This window comes from Artibeus jamaicensis, unplaced genomic scaffold (genome assembly GCF_021234435.1).
Source record: "Artibeus jamaicensis isolate MK-2021 breed Jamaican fruit bat unplaced genomic scaffold, CSHL_Jam_final contig_585, whole genome shotgun sequence".
Lineage (NCBI taxonomy): Eukaryota > Metazoa > Chordata > Mammalia > Chiroptera > Phyllostomidae > Artibeus > Artibeus jamaicensis.
This window is the reverse complement of record NW_026521894.1, coordinates 13,065,273-13,077,961: the sequence shown is the minus strand read 5'-3', so window position 1 is coordinate 13,077,961 and position 12,689 is coordinate 13,065,273.

Sequence of the window (12,689 nt, the reverse complement as noted above, 5' to 3'; positions counted from 1 at the left end):
GTTAATTGTTCTAAAGAAAATGCATTATGTCATGGAGACAAGCACCATACCACCTTATCTTTGATAAACCAGAAGTACAGCCCAACAGTGACCAAAAACATAGGTTCATAAAATGCAGCAGAGTCTGATTCATTCCTTTGTATTGGATGTTTTCTTGCCCTGACAACTGCTGTTCCATTCCCAGTGAACCCTCTTACCCCTCATGCAAACAATATTCTGAGAATAATCTATAACCCTGTGGTTTGAACTAGTATCTTCTTCATTCCCTGCTCCAATCTCGTTCAAGTTCAGGATCCCTCAACGTGGCTGTGATGACACCTCTTATTCATCTCTGTCCCTGTGGTATCAAGGCATTCTAAGCTCTCAAGGCATACAAGACATACATATATGTTTAGTGGATGAATACACAAAAGGATGAATCAATGAATGAATGTTCCACACCTGCAAAGGGGTTCAGGAAATGTAATTATGCAAAGTAGTTTATATAGACTGAGCTCACAGCTCCTTAAAAACTTAGCTTCCTTCTTTATCCCTTCCTCTCTTTTATCGCCCTGGCCCAGATGTGGAAGTTCCTAAGAGGAAACAAAGCCAATTCAGAGTCATTTTATTTTGCAGCTGTAGTTAAAATGTACTCTGTCATGGGCCACCACCCATCAGCTGGGGTTTACATGAAGTTCTTAGTATGGGTCATGTTGTTCTAGATGCAGCATTGTGATATTGTAATTGAAAATAAGATTATATATATGTATATATGTGTCTATATATGTGTATATATACACACACACACATATTTGGACTTCCTTCATTTCTGTGTCAGAGGTCCTTATATCTCAGAATTTCCCCAGTGGAAAGAGTGATGAAAGTGTCATCTGTCATTCCTCACAAGCCCCTTTCAAACTTGAATTTGTGCTAATAAGGTGACTTTGAGAAAGTTCCTCAGGATAGGGGCTGATTGTCAGGGAAACCAACCATGACTGGAAGGTCAGAATTCTCATTGCCCTCACCTCTACCCTTACCCAAAAGCCAGGGTGCAGAGAGCTTCTAGTCTGGAGAACACATGGTGGGTGCTCTTCCTGTATTATACTGTTTATAATAAACTGGTCATCTAGGAAGTGAATTGGTTTCCTGAGTTCTGTGAACCAATTAATTCTATCTAATTGAAACTGAGAAGGGGGTCCTGAGAACCTCTGAGTTATAGCCAGTAGTCAGAAGCACAGGTACCAAGGGGAGTGCAGTTTGGTGAGACTGAGCCCTTAACCTGTGGGATCTGGCACTGTCTCCAGATAATGTCAGAACTGAGTTGAATCATAGGATACCCAGTTGGTGTCATGAAATTTCCTGGTGTGGGGAATGCCCCACACATTTGCTGATCAGAGTACAGAAGCAGGCAGAGTGTTGTATGTATGTAGTGTAAAGAAAAATGGTAAGTGTTTTTTCCTTTATAAGCATAACACAGAAAAATTCTATAATGGTAATGTCTGGGATCTTTGCATAGGCTGAATCATTTCCAAAGCTCTTTTCCTACATGAGTGTATCTGGTCCTCAAACAGTTGCATCTGTTTGTTCAGAGGCAAATGACTATCACCGTTTAACCAGGGAGGAAACTGAGTCTCAGAGGTGGCTGCCCAGGATGAAGTAACTAGGAGGCTCAAAGCTGAACTTTGGATGCCAAGTCCAAGGGTTCCTTCCATGAAATCTCACTGCTCATAGCCCGGTTGACAAGATGAGACCAGTAACACTTCAGAGGAAAGAACTAGATGTCACCATGCAGTGGGCTGAAGCAGTAAGGGAGGCCTCAGGAGGAGAGGAGCTTGAGCTGGACGAGTGGAAAGGAGAGGCCATTACAGAGGGAAGAGTATGAGTAAAGGGAGGGAGGAGGACTTCTTAGGGCCTCTGAGAAACACATTACAGAGTCCAGGTGATAGGGACAGTGACACCAAACTACACATACCTGGGGATAGAGAAGCTGTTCTATTTGTGAACTTGTGATGTATGAGCTTTCATACAAAAACAAAGCTGAACTCTGGAGCCAAAATGTCCTTGACCTACACTCGGTATTAGTAGTCTTTTGCCCTCTGTTACATTGTTGGGGCACATGGCTATGCTCAAATAGTTCTAGGAATTTACTGGGTTTATTAAGAGGAGCATCTTACAGTGGAAACAAAAGTAGAGATTTAAAAAGAGGTTAAAAATGATGAGAAGTGGATAATATTGTACATCCTAATAGCTGAGGCCTTTGACAATAGGAATGATTCTCAAAATCAAAGAAAATTCTGCCATATGTGAGGAGTGTTGTAACTGCAAATGGACAGCTGCCAGCAAGAAATGAGGAAAAGTATGCAGCTTGAAGATCAGTGTGAACCTCACATACACATTAGACTAATGAAATTGGATGTAGGCTAGGAGTTTTTTAATTCAGTATTCGATTTACTATGTGCCAAGAACTGTTCTAGATACTGGGGATAGAGCAGTGAACAAAAGACAGTCCCTGCCCTCACGGAGTTTTTATTAGTAAATAGCAATGGACAAACAATATTTTTATTAGGTGGTAATAAGTGTTATGGAGGAAAGTAAATCATGACAACAGGGTTAGGGAGTAGTGGTGGGCAGGGCAGAAGAATGTTGGTATTTATATTCCATGGTCAGGAAGACTTCTCACACAGGATGGCTCTGATTGGAGAGCTCAAGGAAGTGGAGTGACTCCTGAGATCAATGGGTTTAAACACAATGAAAATGCTGCCAATAAAATGTTTATATTTTATATTTAATTTTTCTTTAAAATTTTAAAGACTTCTGTTTATTTAAGTGGGTATTGCAAATTTACATGACAAGACACTGTAGTCCAGTAGGCTCAAGGCCACTATGAATGTTGTCTGGATACCAGGGCTGCTGAAGTTTTCTCAGGAACCTACAAAGGTTCTCAGGGAGCAGGGTGTCCTGCTTGCTTTGCTTCTGCTTCATCCATCTAATGGAGCAGAAAGAAGTCTACTTTGGCTAAAGCAGCATGATAATACAACCATCACTAACAAATCAAAAATAGTGTGTTTGATTTTTTTAATTGAATTTATTGGTCTGACTTGGTTCATAAAATCATACAAGTGTTGTGACTCTGGCCAAGATGGAGGCATAGGTAGACACACTGTGCCTCCTCGCACAACCAAAAGAAGGGCAACAATTTAGAAACAAACCAAAAAAAACCCAACCAGAACTGACAGAAAATTGAACTGTATGGAAGTTTGGCAACCAAGGAATTAAAGAAGAAACATTCATCCAGAAGGGTAGGAGGGGCAGAGTTGGGCAGTTGGGTGGAGAGGACTCATGGCAAAGCAGAGGCTAGTGGACCCTGAGCGGCATGCAGGTGGCAGTGGACGGACCCAGCAAAGTGGCAGATTGTGGAGAGGCTTGGAGTACAAGGAGGCTGGCAGACCAGGCGGTCCCACATTCACACGCAGATAAACTGAGCAAACAGGGGAGCGAGACAGATCGCACAACCAGGGCACCAGCACAGAGAAGTGAAGCCTCAAAACACTGATTGAAAACACCTGTGGAAATTAAGGTTCTGGGAGACACTCCCAGACTCACAGGAGAATTCATTGGAGAGACTCACAGGGTCCTAGAATGTACACAAGCCACCCACATGGGAATCAGCACCAGCAGGACCCAATTTGATTGTGGGAAGTGGGGGAAGGAACTGAAATCTGGCAGAGAGGGGAGCAACTGCCATTGTTCCCTCTTAGATTGCTGCCCACAAACTGCATCACAACCCAGGGACTGGGTTGCTCCACCCAGGTGAACACCTAAGGCTCTGCTCCTCACTAGATAACAAGTGTGGAGTTTCCTCCCCATCACTAGTATCTAGTGATGGGGAGGAAACTTGGACTCAAATCAATGGAGTGGACCAGAAGGAAGAATGAAACAACCAAACAGAAAGAAAGAAGAAACAAAAATTCAAAAAATGAGAGGGTTAGGAACCTCCAGGACATCTTTAAACATTCCACATCCAAATTATAAGATACCAGAATGAGAAGAGGAAGAACAACAAGTGGAAAAGTTATTTGAACAAATAATGAAGGAGAACTTCCCCAATCTGACAAAGGAAACAGGCTTCCAGGAAGTCCAGGAAGCTCAGAGAGTCCCAAAGAAGTTGAACCCAAGGGGAAACACACAAAGGCACATCATCATTACATTACCCAAGATGAAAAATAAGGAGAGAATCCTAGAAGCAGCAAGAGATAAGGAACTCCTTATCTCTTATCTCATTTCCTCCTACAAAGGAGTTCTCTTAAGACTGTCAGCTGATTTCTCAAAAGAGACCTTACAGGCAAGAAGGGGCTGAAAACAAGTATTCCAAGTATGAAAGGCAAGGCCCTACATCCGAGATTACTCTATCCAGCAAAGCTTTCATTTAGAATGGAAGGCCAGATAAAGTGCTTCTCAGCTGAGGTCAAGTTAAAGGAGTTCATCATCACCAAGCCCTTATTATATGAAATGTTAAAGGGACTTATCTAAGAAAAATAAGAAAAAAAACCATGTATAGTAAAATGACAGCAAACTCACAATTATTAACAACCACACCTAAAACAAAAACAAACTAAGCAAACAACTAGAACAGAAACAGAACCACAGAAATGGAGATCACATGGAGGGTTAACAACAGGGAAGTGGGAGGAGGAGAGAGGGGGAATAGGTACAGAGAATAATTAGCAAAGATAGTAGGTAGAAAATAGACAGGGGGAGGGTAAGAAAAGTATGGGAAATGTAGAAAAGCTAAAGAACTTATAAGTATGACACATGGTCATGAACTAAAGCGGGGAAAGGAAATGTGGGTGGGAGGGGGTGTGCAGGGTGGAGGGGAGTGAAGGGGGAAAATGGGACTACTGTAATATCATAATTAATAAACTATATTTAAAAAGTCATACAAGTGTCAAGTATATATCTCAACAAAACATCATTTGCACAGTGCATAGCACGTCCATCATCCCAAGCAAAGTCTCTTTCCATCCTTCCATCCCCAGTCCCCTGACCCCCTTTCCCTCTGGCTATTACCACACTTTTGTCTGTGTCTGTGTTTTATAGATATAGATATAGATAGATAGATATAGATATAGATAGATAGATATAGATATATAGATATATATATATCACATACACACACACTTAATTCCTTCACCTTTTTTCATCTAGCTACCTCAAGACCCCTCTCCTCTGACAACTATCAGTCTATTCCTTATATCCATGCCTTCGTTTCTATTTTGCCCATTAATTTTATTTTGTACAATAGATTAGACATATGAGCAAAATCATGTGGTATTTATATTTCTCTGACTGGCTTATTTCACTTAGCATAATAATTTCCAGGTATGTCCATGGTGTTGCAAAATATAAGATTTCCCTTTTTTTTTTTTTTTTACAGCTCAATAGTATAAATGCACCACAGCTTTTTTAAAGCTTAAAATGAACTCACATTACTGTTAGGTAGAAATAACTTGGGAAATACAAGCAAATACTTTTTGTCACTTTAGTCTTCAAAGTCTACCTTGTGATGAGTGGTAAATGTCAGGAGTTCATTTCCTTCTCATAGGTCCTTCACAAAAGACAAAGCCATCTACTTTGTCTTTCTGAGAGACTGCTGATAAATCTCTGCATGCTGGCATTTTCTGGACCTCATGGTGAGCCCTAAATTTAGCCCACTGGGCACATTCCTTCCAATTTGGAGAGTGTGTGTATCATGCATCATGCTGGCACCAGCCTGTCACAATAAATCTCATAATTCTAACCCAGTGACATCATATGATGAGGCAGAAACAAAGCAACTGAAGCTCAGAGGAAACACAAACCGGCCCAGCCAGCAGCCTGGATGGCCTGACTCATGTCCTCCATGCCCAGTGGAAATTGGTGGCTTCTGGTGACCCTCCCACAAGCCAAATCGAGCACTCTGAGTTAGATTGCTCTGGGACAAAAACAAGAGCTTTTCCCTTAATTACTTAATATTCTAATCTAAAAGACTAGAGTCCATCCCATCTGTATGGAACATGAGCTCTGAAGCCACTTTGGGGGTTTCTATCTCAGTTTTCCCACCTCATAGGAATGTTGTTCGGATAAAATGAGATAAAATGGGAACCTACTATGTGCCTGGAACATAGTAAGCTCTGAATCAATGTTAGCCAGTGGTGGTATTTCTGCCTCTCCTTATCTCTTGCTTGGATAATTGTAGCTGTCTCTCTCTCTTTTTTTTTGTAGCTGTCTCTTAACTGGGTTCAGGCCTCCAGCTCCCCCCTAACTCCATTCCATACATTGTTGCTAAACTATTCTTTCGACACATAAAGTCTGATTCTAAAGCCTGCCAGTGATTCGTCAACCAGGATATTTCCAGACTTATGTGCATGACATATCAAACCCTTTGCCATCTAACACTTCCGCACCTGTGCCACAGTGTCTGCTCAGCCTAGAATGCCTATTCTCACCTTCACCACCTGCAAAACTCCTATTCATCCCTTAAGATTCAATTTAAACATCATTTCCTCCAACCTCCTCCTGCCACTTCAAGCCTAGTCAAGCACCTTTTTCGTTGCTTCCTACAGAAGGGTCAGTGTTGACTTTTATGATGGCACTTGCTGCGTTGCACTGTGCTTGCTTGCCTCCTGTCCTTCCCTGCTAGACAGTTTAGTTCAGCCAGGCCACAGGTATGGGGTTATACTCAAGGACCACAGAGAACAGTAAGTCAGGCTTAGTAGGGGTTCTTTTACTCTGGTTTTTCCTCACTTCAGCTGGGTAGCAATGCAGAGAGCATACGCAACACAATTGTACCTTCTGCATTGTGATGCTAAGGACTTTAGGCTTTATCTGAAGAGAGAGTTGTTGTAAGAAAGAGGAGTGAAGTGATCACTCCTCTTTAGTGTGAATAACTATTCACATTCCAGCTGGAGTGTCAAAAACTGATGGTAAGGAGCAAGACCAGAGACAAGAGCTGAGCTAGTTGAGTCCAGGGGAGCCCTAAGATCTCTTTCTCTGTGTAGCCCCCCTCCTCTTCATTACTCTGTTTTGTACATTTTAGCTCAGCCTTCCCAAACTGCAGTCTCTCTTCAGCTCAACAAGGCCAGCATGTTCTGCTTGGCTTCTCCCTCCTTGCACTAAGGTCTGGAAAGTACTGCCAGGCAGCAAGCTGTAATCATCATGGGGCTCACTATGCTTTTTTCCAGTTGTTTGACCTGCAGTTTTAAAAGTCCAGACTGGCCATAATGTGGAGAAAAGAATGAAAGATGGCAAGAGTGGAGACAGGAGACCAAGTAGGAGATGACTAAAAGTAGTCTGGTTCAGAGCAATAGAAGAAATGAGAGGAAATTAGATTCAATATATTTTGCAGGTAGAACCCACAGGGTCTACAGTCAATTACAGGTAGAAGTGAAGGAACGAAAAATCAAGGATGATTCTTTTGGACCTGAGCAGCTAGGTGAATTGCAGTACCAGTTACAGAGATGGAGAACACTGGAGGAGAAGCAGGCTTAGGGACTGGGGCAAGACAGACGGTTTGGTTTCAGGCTTGTTAAGTCTGAGTTTCCTACTGGCAGCCCTAGAGAGAGGACACATAGGCAGTTGGTTATATGTATCGGCAAAGTAGGGCAAGATGGAAGCCATAAATCGGCAAAACAGAATGCACTTAAAATCAGGACTAGATAAGATCACCTAAAGAGTGAGTGTAGCTAAAGAGAAGGTTTAAAGAGTAAGGCTTTGGGGACTTGGACATTTAGAAGGCAAGGAGTCAGCAAAGTAAACTTATATACCCTGACATAGTCATAATGTCATTTCTTGGAAGCACGTAAGGTGTGAAGTTTCCAGAACAAATACAACACAGGTCACAACACAGCCCTGAAGAGCCATATCCTGTATCTAATAACCCCCCAAAGTGCAAGCACCCCCACATGGCGCACATGGAGCTGAGAGCCATCTGATCTAGAATCAGCCCATGCAAGGCCCAGGTGAGTTTGTAACTGAGTACAGTATGATGTAGTGACAAATGCACAGGAATAAGCATCAAGAGACCTGTGGTCCAGTCCTGATGATAGTTTTAACTAAGTGAATCCATGAACCTATCGACCACTCTGGACCTGAATTTCTTTACCTATAAAATGGAGAGATTGAACTAAGTGGTCACTGAAGTCTTTTCTAGCCTTTTATTTTAAAAAGCATAGAGAAAAAGTTCTAAACTACAAGAAAGATATTTGGGAGATATACAATGAAAGATCTGCTCCCTAAATCCCAATAATGAGACCCTTCCAAACTTCTCATTAGAGCTCTCTGGGTTTCCAAGACTCAGATTATCTGTCAGAGTGCAGTCCACACCACACCAACTGCCACACCGGTTATCTGAACAGAGATTATTTAACATAAAGAATGGTTGGCTAGGTCTGGAAGAAATGAAAAGGCAAAAAGAGAGCTCTAAGGTCTCACAGAGGGAACAGGGGCAGGACACAGATTCCACCACTAGGGTTGGGGAAATCAAAGGAAGAGGCAAAATGATGAAAACTTAGAAGCTTGGAGCTGGGATCCAGGCCTCTGAGGAGGAGGCACTGGCCAACTGACACGGATGGCCCAGGCCAGGCAGGGAAGAATGCTGTCTTCACGAGGCAGATTTCGCAAATGTCAGGAAAATAGTGAATTGAGTTCACCTGCTGCTACTGGAACAAAGTGGCATGACAAAGTGAAGAGATACTGTTGCTGGGGTGATGCTGAGAGGCACCATAATCAAACAGAAAAGGTCAAGTTCAAGTTCCTTTTCCTCCCCCAGCCTTTCTCTAGCACCCCCTGTTGGCACTACCGAGGAGCAGCTGGCAAAGGAGAAAAGTCTTTTGCAGAGTCCTTGCCCCAACACCCAGTATGGAAGAGTAGTTGGGAAGATTGAAGACACACTCAGTTATTTTCAATGAGTAAAAACAGTACTGGATTTGTAAACTGTAATACATAATGTGATGTTGAAAAATTATTTTCTAAGAACTCTAGAGCTTCCTTTATTTTTGTGGGTATCTGAGTTTCTATACTTAAAGATATGCTTTTAAGCCCAGTAAATAAATGTCCCGCACAATACTCAGACGGTGTCTACCTATCACATTCCAATACACACCCACTTATTCTGTCCCCCAGTCAGTAAGGTTTCAGTGCCCATATGTCACCTGTTATCCTAGGCACTGGGTTCTTAGCTATATGGTTTGAGAGTCGCTTGAAATGGAGTTCCTTTGAGTTTGAAAATGAAGGAAAGAGTATTTTTTCAAGAAAACATAATTAAATTGTATACGCGGCCTAGCATGTTGGTTAGTCCTCTAACCCTCTCTAAAACCATCCACAAATCTCTTTCTCCATTTGGCCCCTTACCATTCACATTCATCATCTTATTGGTCCCCAAAACAACTTGTGGAAAGAGACATAGATGTAAATATACTCATGTCATTGAGTGAAGAAAGTCTTGGCTCAGAGAGCTGGCCAGTTTACACACTCAGCTTTATAAGTAGTCAGGCCATTATTTATACCCCAGTCTTCTGATTTAAAATACAGGGCTCTGCCCACCACACCAGGATATCCTTAAATGAATTAGTTTATCTAATTGGCTGGTGGTATAGACTTTTTGGGGAAAATTCAGAAACTTTTCCATACTCTCTTCAACCAGCCTGGTCACCTCACTTGCCTAAACACAGATAACATCTCATCTGAAGTCCTACAAGGAGGAAATGTTAGGCAGCTTGACCAACCCAAAAGGCAAACTAAAGAGAATGAAGAGCTTCACCAATGTTTGTGATAAAGAAAAGCTTAGAACTGCCAGAAATAAAGACCTGGAACACCCAGGGTTCCTTCTATCAACAGTGACATTGCTCAGCCAGTAAAACAAACAAACAAATATTAAAAATAAATAAAAATTATAATTAATCTAACTTGAGACCATAGCTTCTGAAATGTGAGTGGAAGCTTCCCAGGCATTGCCTGAGAGGTATTCTCAGGCCTGGTTTCCTGAGAATACAGCTTGGGCCCAAATGCCTAGTTCAGCTTCACAGGCCCTTCAGGAGGGCCTTCCTGGTGGTAGGAACTCCCATGTGTTGACCATTATATACTTTGATTGGCATACAAAAGGGGAAAAAGAAGAATGCTTCATTCCCCACCTTTTTACCATCTCTATCCTTCTACCACTTCCCCCATAAAGATGCATGACACTTCATAACTACATACGCTATTAACAGAAGATGAGATCAGCTGTATTACAAAAACGTAGCCAATAAGAAAAGCCAGGTGATCCACATCTTTGCTAAGGAAAACAGATGTTTATAGAGGTCCCATTATACAGAGGGGGCACTCGGTTAAGCTGTGAAGATGCAAAGTGGTATAAGGTATCTTTGATGTTCCCAAATTATTTAATTGCCCTCCAATACAAGAGCGGACAAACAGATCAATGAGAACTAGAAAAGCTCTTTGAAAAATGGGGCATGGTCCTTCATCTCAGAAATTTCAAAGGCTCTTTGCAAATATTTATTAGACTCAACCCCATTCCATAGGCAGTGGGTGGAAAAGTCAACATTAGCCATAAACTCTACTTCTATCTCTTCCGACCAAACCTCATATGATCACTGCTCTCTAGTAGGGACCGATTCATTAACCATTATGCTTTACTCATTTACTTCTTTCACTCAGCCCTCTAGGAGTAAGCCAGAAGTCTTTGTAAGGAAGCAGCTATGATGCTGCAGAGTAGACTTCTAGCTTTCCAAGGAGTGTGGGAGGGTCCCTAGGAGAGCGGCAGGTACAGCAAGAGAGAGCAGCAGGGATTTGAGGTGGGTTTCTGACATCTATCTTCAGGGCATTTAGTCATTTGCAAAAGCTGAAGAAGTATCAATCTCACCATACTTCATTTATTCTACTTATCATAGTAAGTAGCTTATTTTGAGTGCCCATCATGTGCTCAGTGCTTTGGACATGTCATCTCATTACCTGCTTAAGAAGTTACCCCTGAAGTCAGAAAAATGTGGACATTGATCTGTCTTTGTCATATGTGACCTTGAACAAGATTAATTACTCTTGGAGCTTCAGTGTCCTCAAAGGTTACATAGAATGATAATCATATTATCAATTTCATAGAGTTGTGAGAATTAGATGAGGAAACTTGTGCAAAACATTTAATACAATGCTCAGCATTAACTTACTGAGATTAGATGCTAATAAATACTAACCAATAAAGTTCACCATCACTACAGCCCTCTGAAGCAAATATTAGATATCATTAGTCCCTTTTTTATACATGAGAAAAAGAGTCACAGATAAAGTCATTTATCAAGCTCACCAGCTGTAAATGTCAGAGCCCATACTGTGTGACTGACCCAGATCCCATGCTGGTAACCACCACAGCATACACTGTGGATCATTGTGCCACAACCAAGAGACTCGTGGTCACCATTACAGTCTGGTCATTCCCTAGTCATCTGGGCAGAGAGGTGCAAGGAGCACTCTGGGGAGAGCAGATATGGGAAAGGCAAAATATTGGAAGACTTCGGTGGTTCAGGCATGAAGCTCAAACTCCCATACATAGGTATTAAAACAGCAGCAAGCAAACAAATAGCTCAATCTGAGATACTATCATCATCTCTTTTATTAAAATGAGGCTATTGCATCTCAGAGGGGTTAGGTGACCTGTATTAAGCCACATGACTAGTAAGTAACAGAGCCAGGTCTAACCCCAGACTTTCTAGCTGTCAACTTTTTCTTGACATGGTTGTACCTAGTTTTATGGCTACAATCCCATAGCCACCATGTGCTGTTAACTCTTCTGGTTCTGTAACTGCAGAACATGTTCTTGCCTCACTGTAGGGGGAAAGGGAGTGAATCAACATTTACTGAGAACCTCCCAGGTGCCCAGCTTCTTGCTAAATCACTTACACACATTAATTTATTCACCACGACAAGCCAGACAGAAAAGTTAAGTTTCATGGAGAAAGAAACAGAAGTTCTGCCCCCAATTAAGGTAAATCTCTCAAGATTACTACCTAGCAAGAGGCAGGAAACCTGAAACTCAAGCTTTGTCCACCCTACTTCTCATGTCACACTACCTTTGGGGAAGGTTTTGGAAGAGCATGGCATGGCAAGATTTACACACCCTGTAGCCATTTGGATTGTTTCTTCAAGAACTGGTGCAGGATCAACTGAGACTATTGAGGTGAGAAATGCATTCAAAACACCATCTTATGCCTGAATGTGAAAGCTCATCAGGGAGACAGATAAAACCTGCCACCGAAAATGAGTCTCTTAGACACTCCAAAAGGAGTGAAGAGACACCCAGGGGTGGCAGGACACCCTTAAGGCCTATAAATTCCGTGGAGGACTCAGGATTTGTATCCTCCTCTGTCAGTTCTTGCAAATAACAGTAATACACAATAATTGTACTTAGTACAGAAAGCCATAAACTCAGAGGGCTCAGTTTGATTTAATTCCAAACCTAAAGCTATTTTTCTTGTATAATTACATCTATAAGTTTGCTTTGAGGTGATGTACTGACTATTTTTCCTTTACTGTGGGTACATTTTGGGCTGTGTGCTATAATCAGGATGCTTAACATGCCACCAGCTACTGGCTATAATAAATTTACATTTCTCTTGCATTGTTTGTAGTGTTTGAAAAGCAAACAAAACTAAGAAAAGGAGGACCAAGTCAGAAAGTTGATA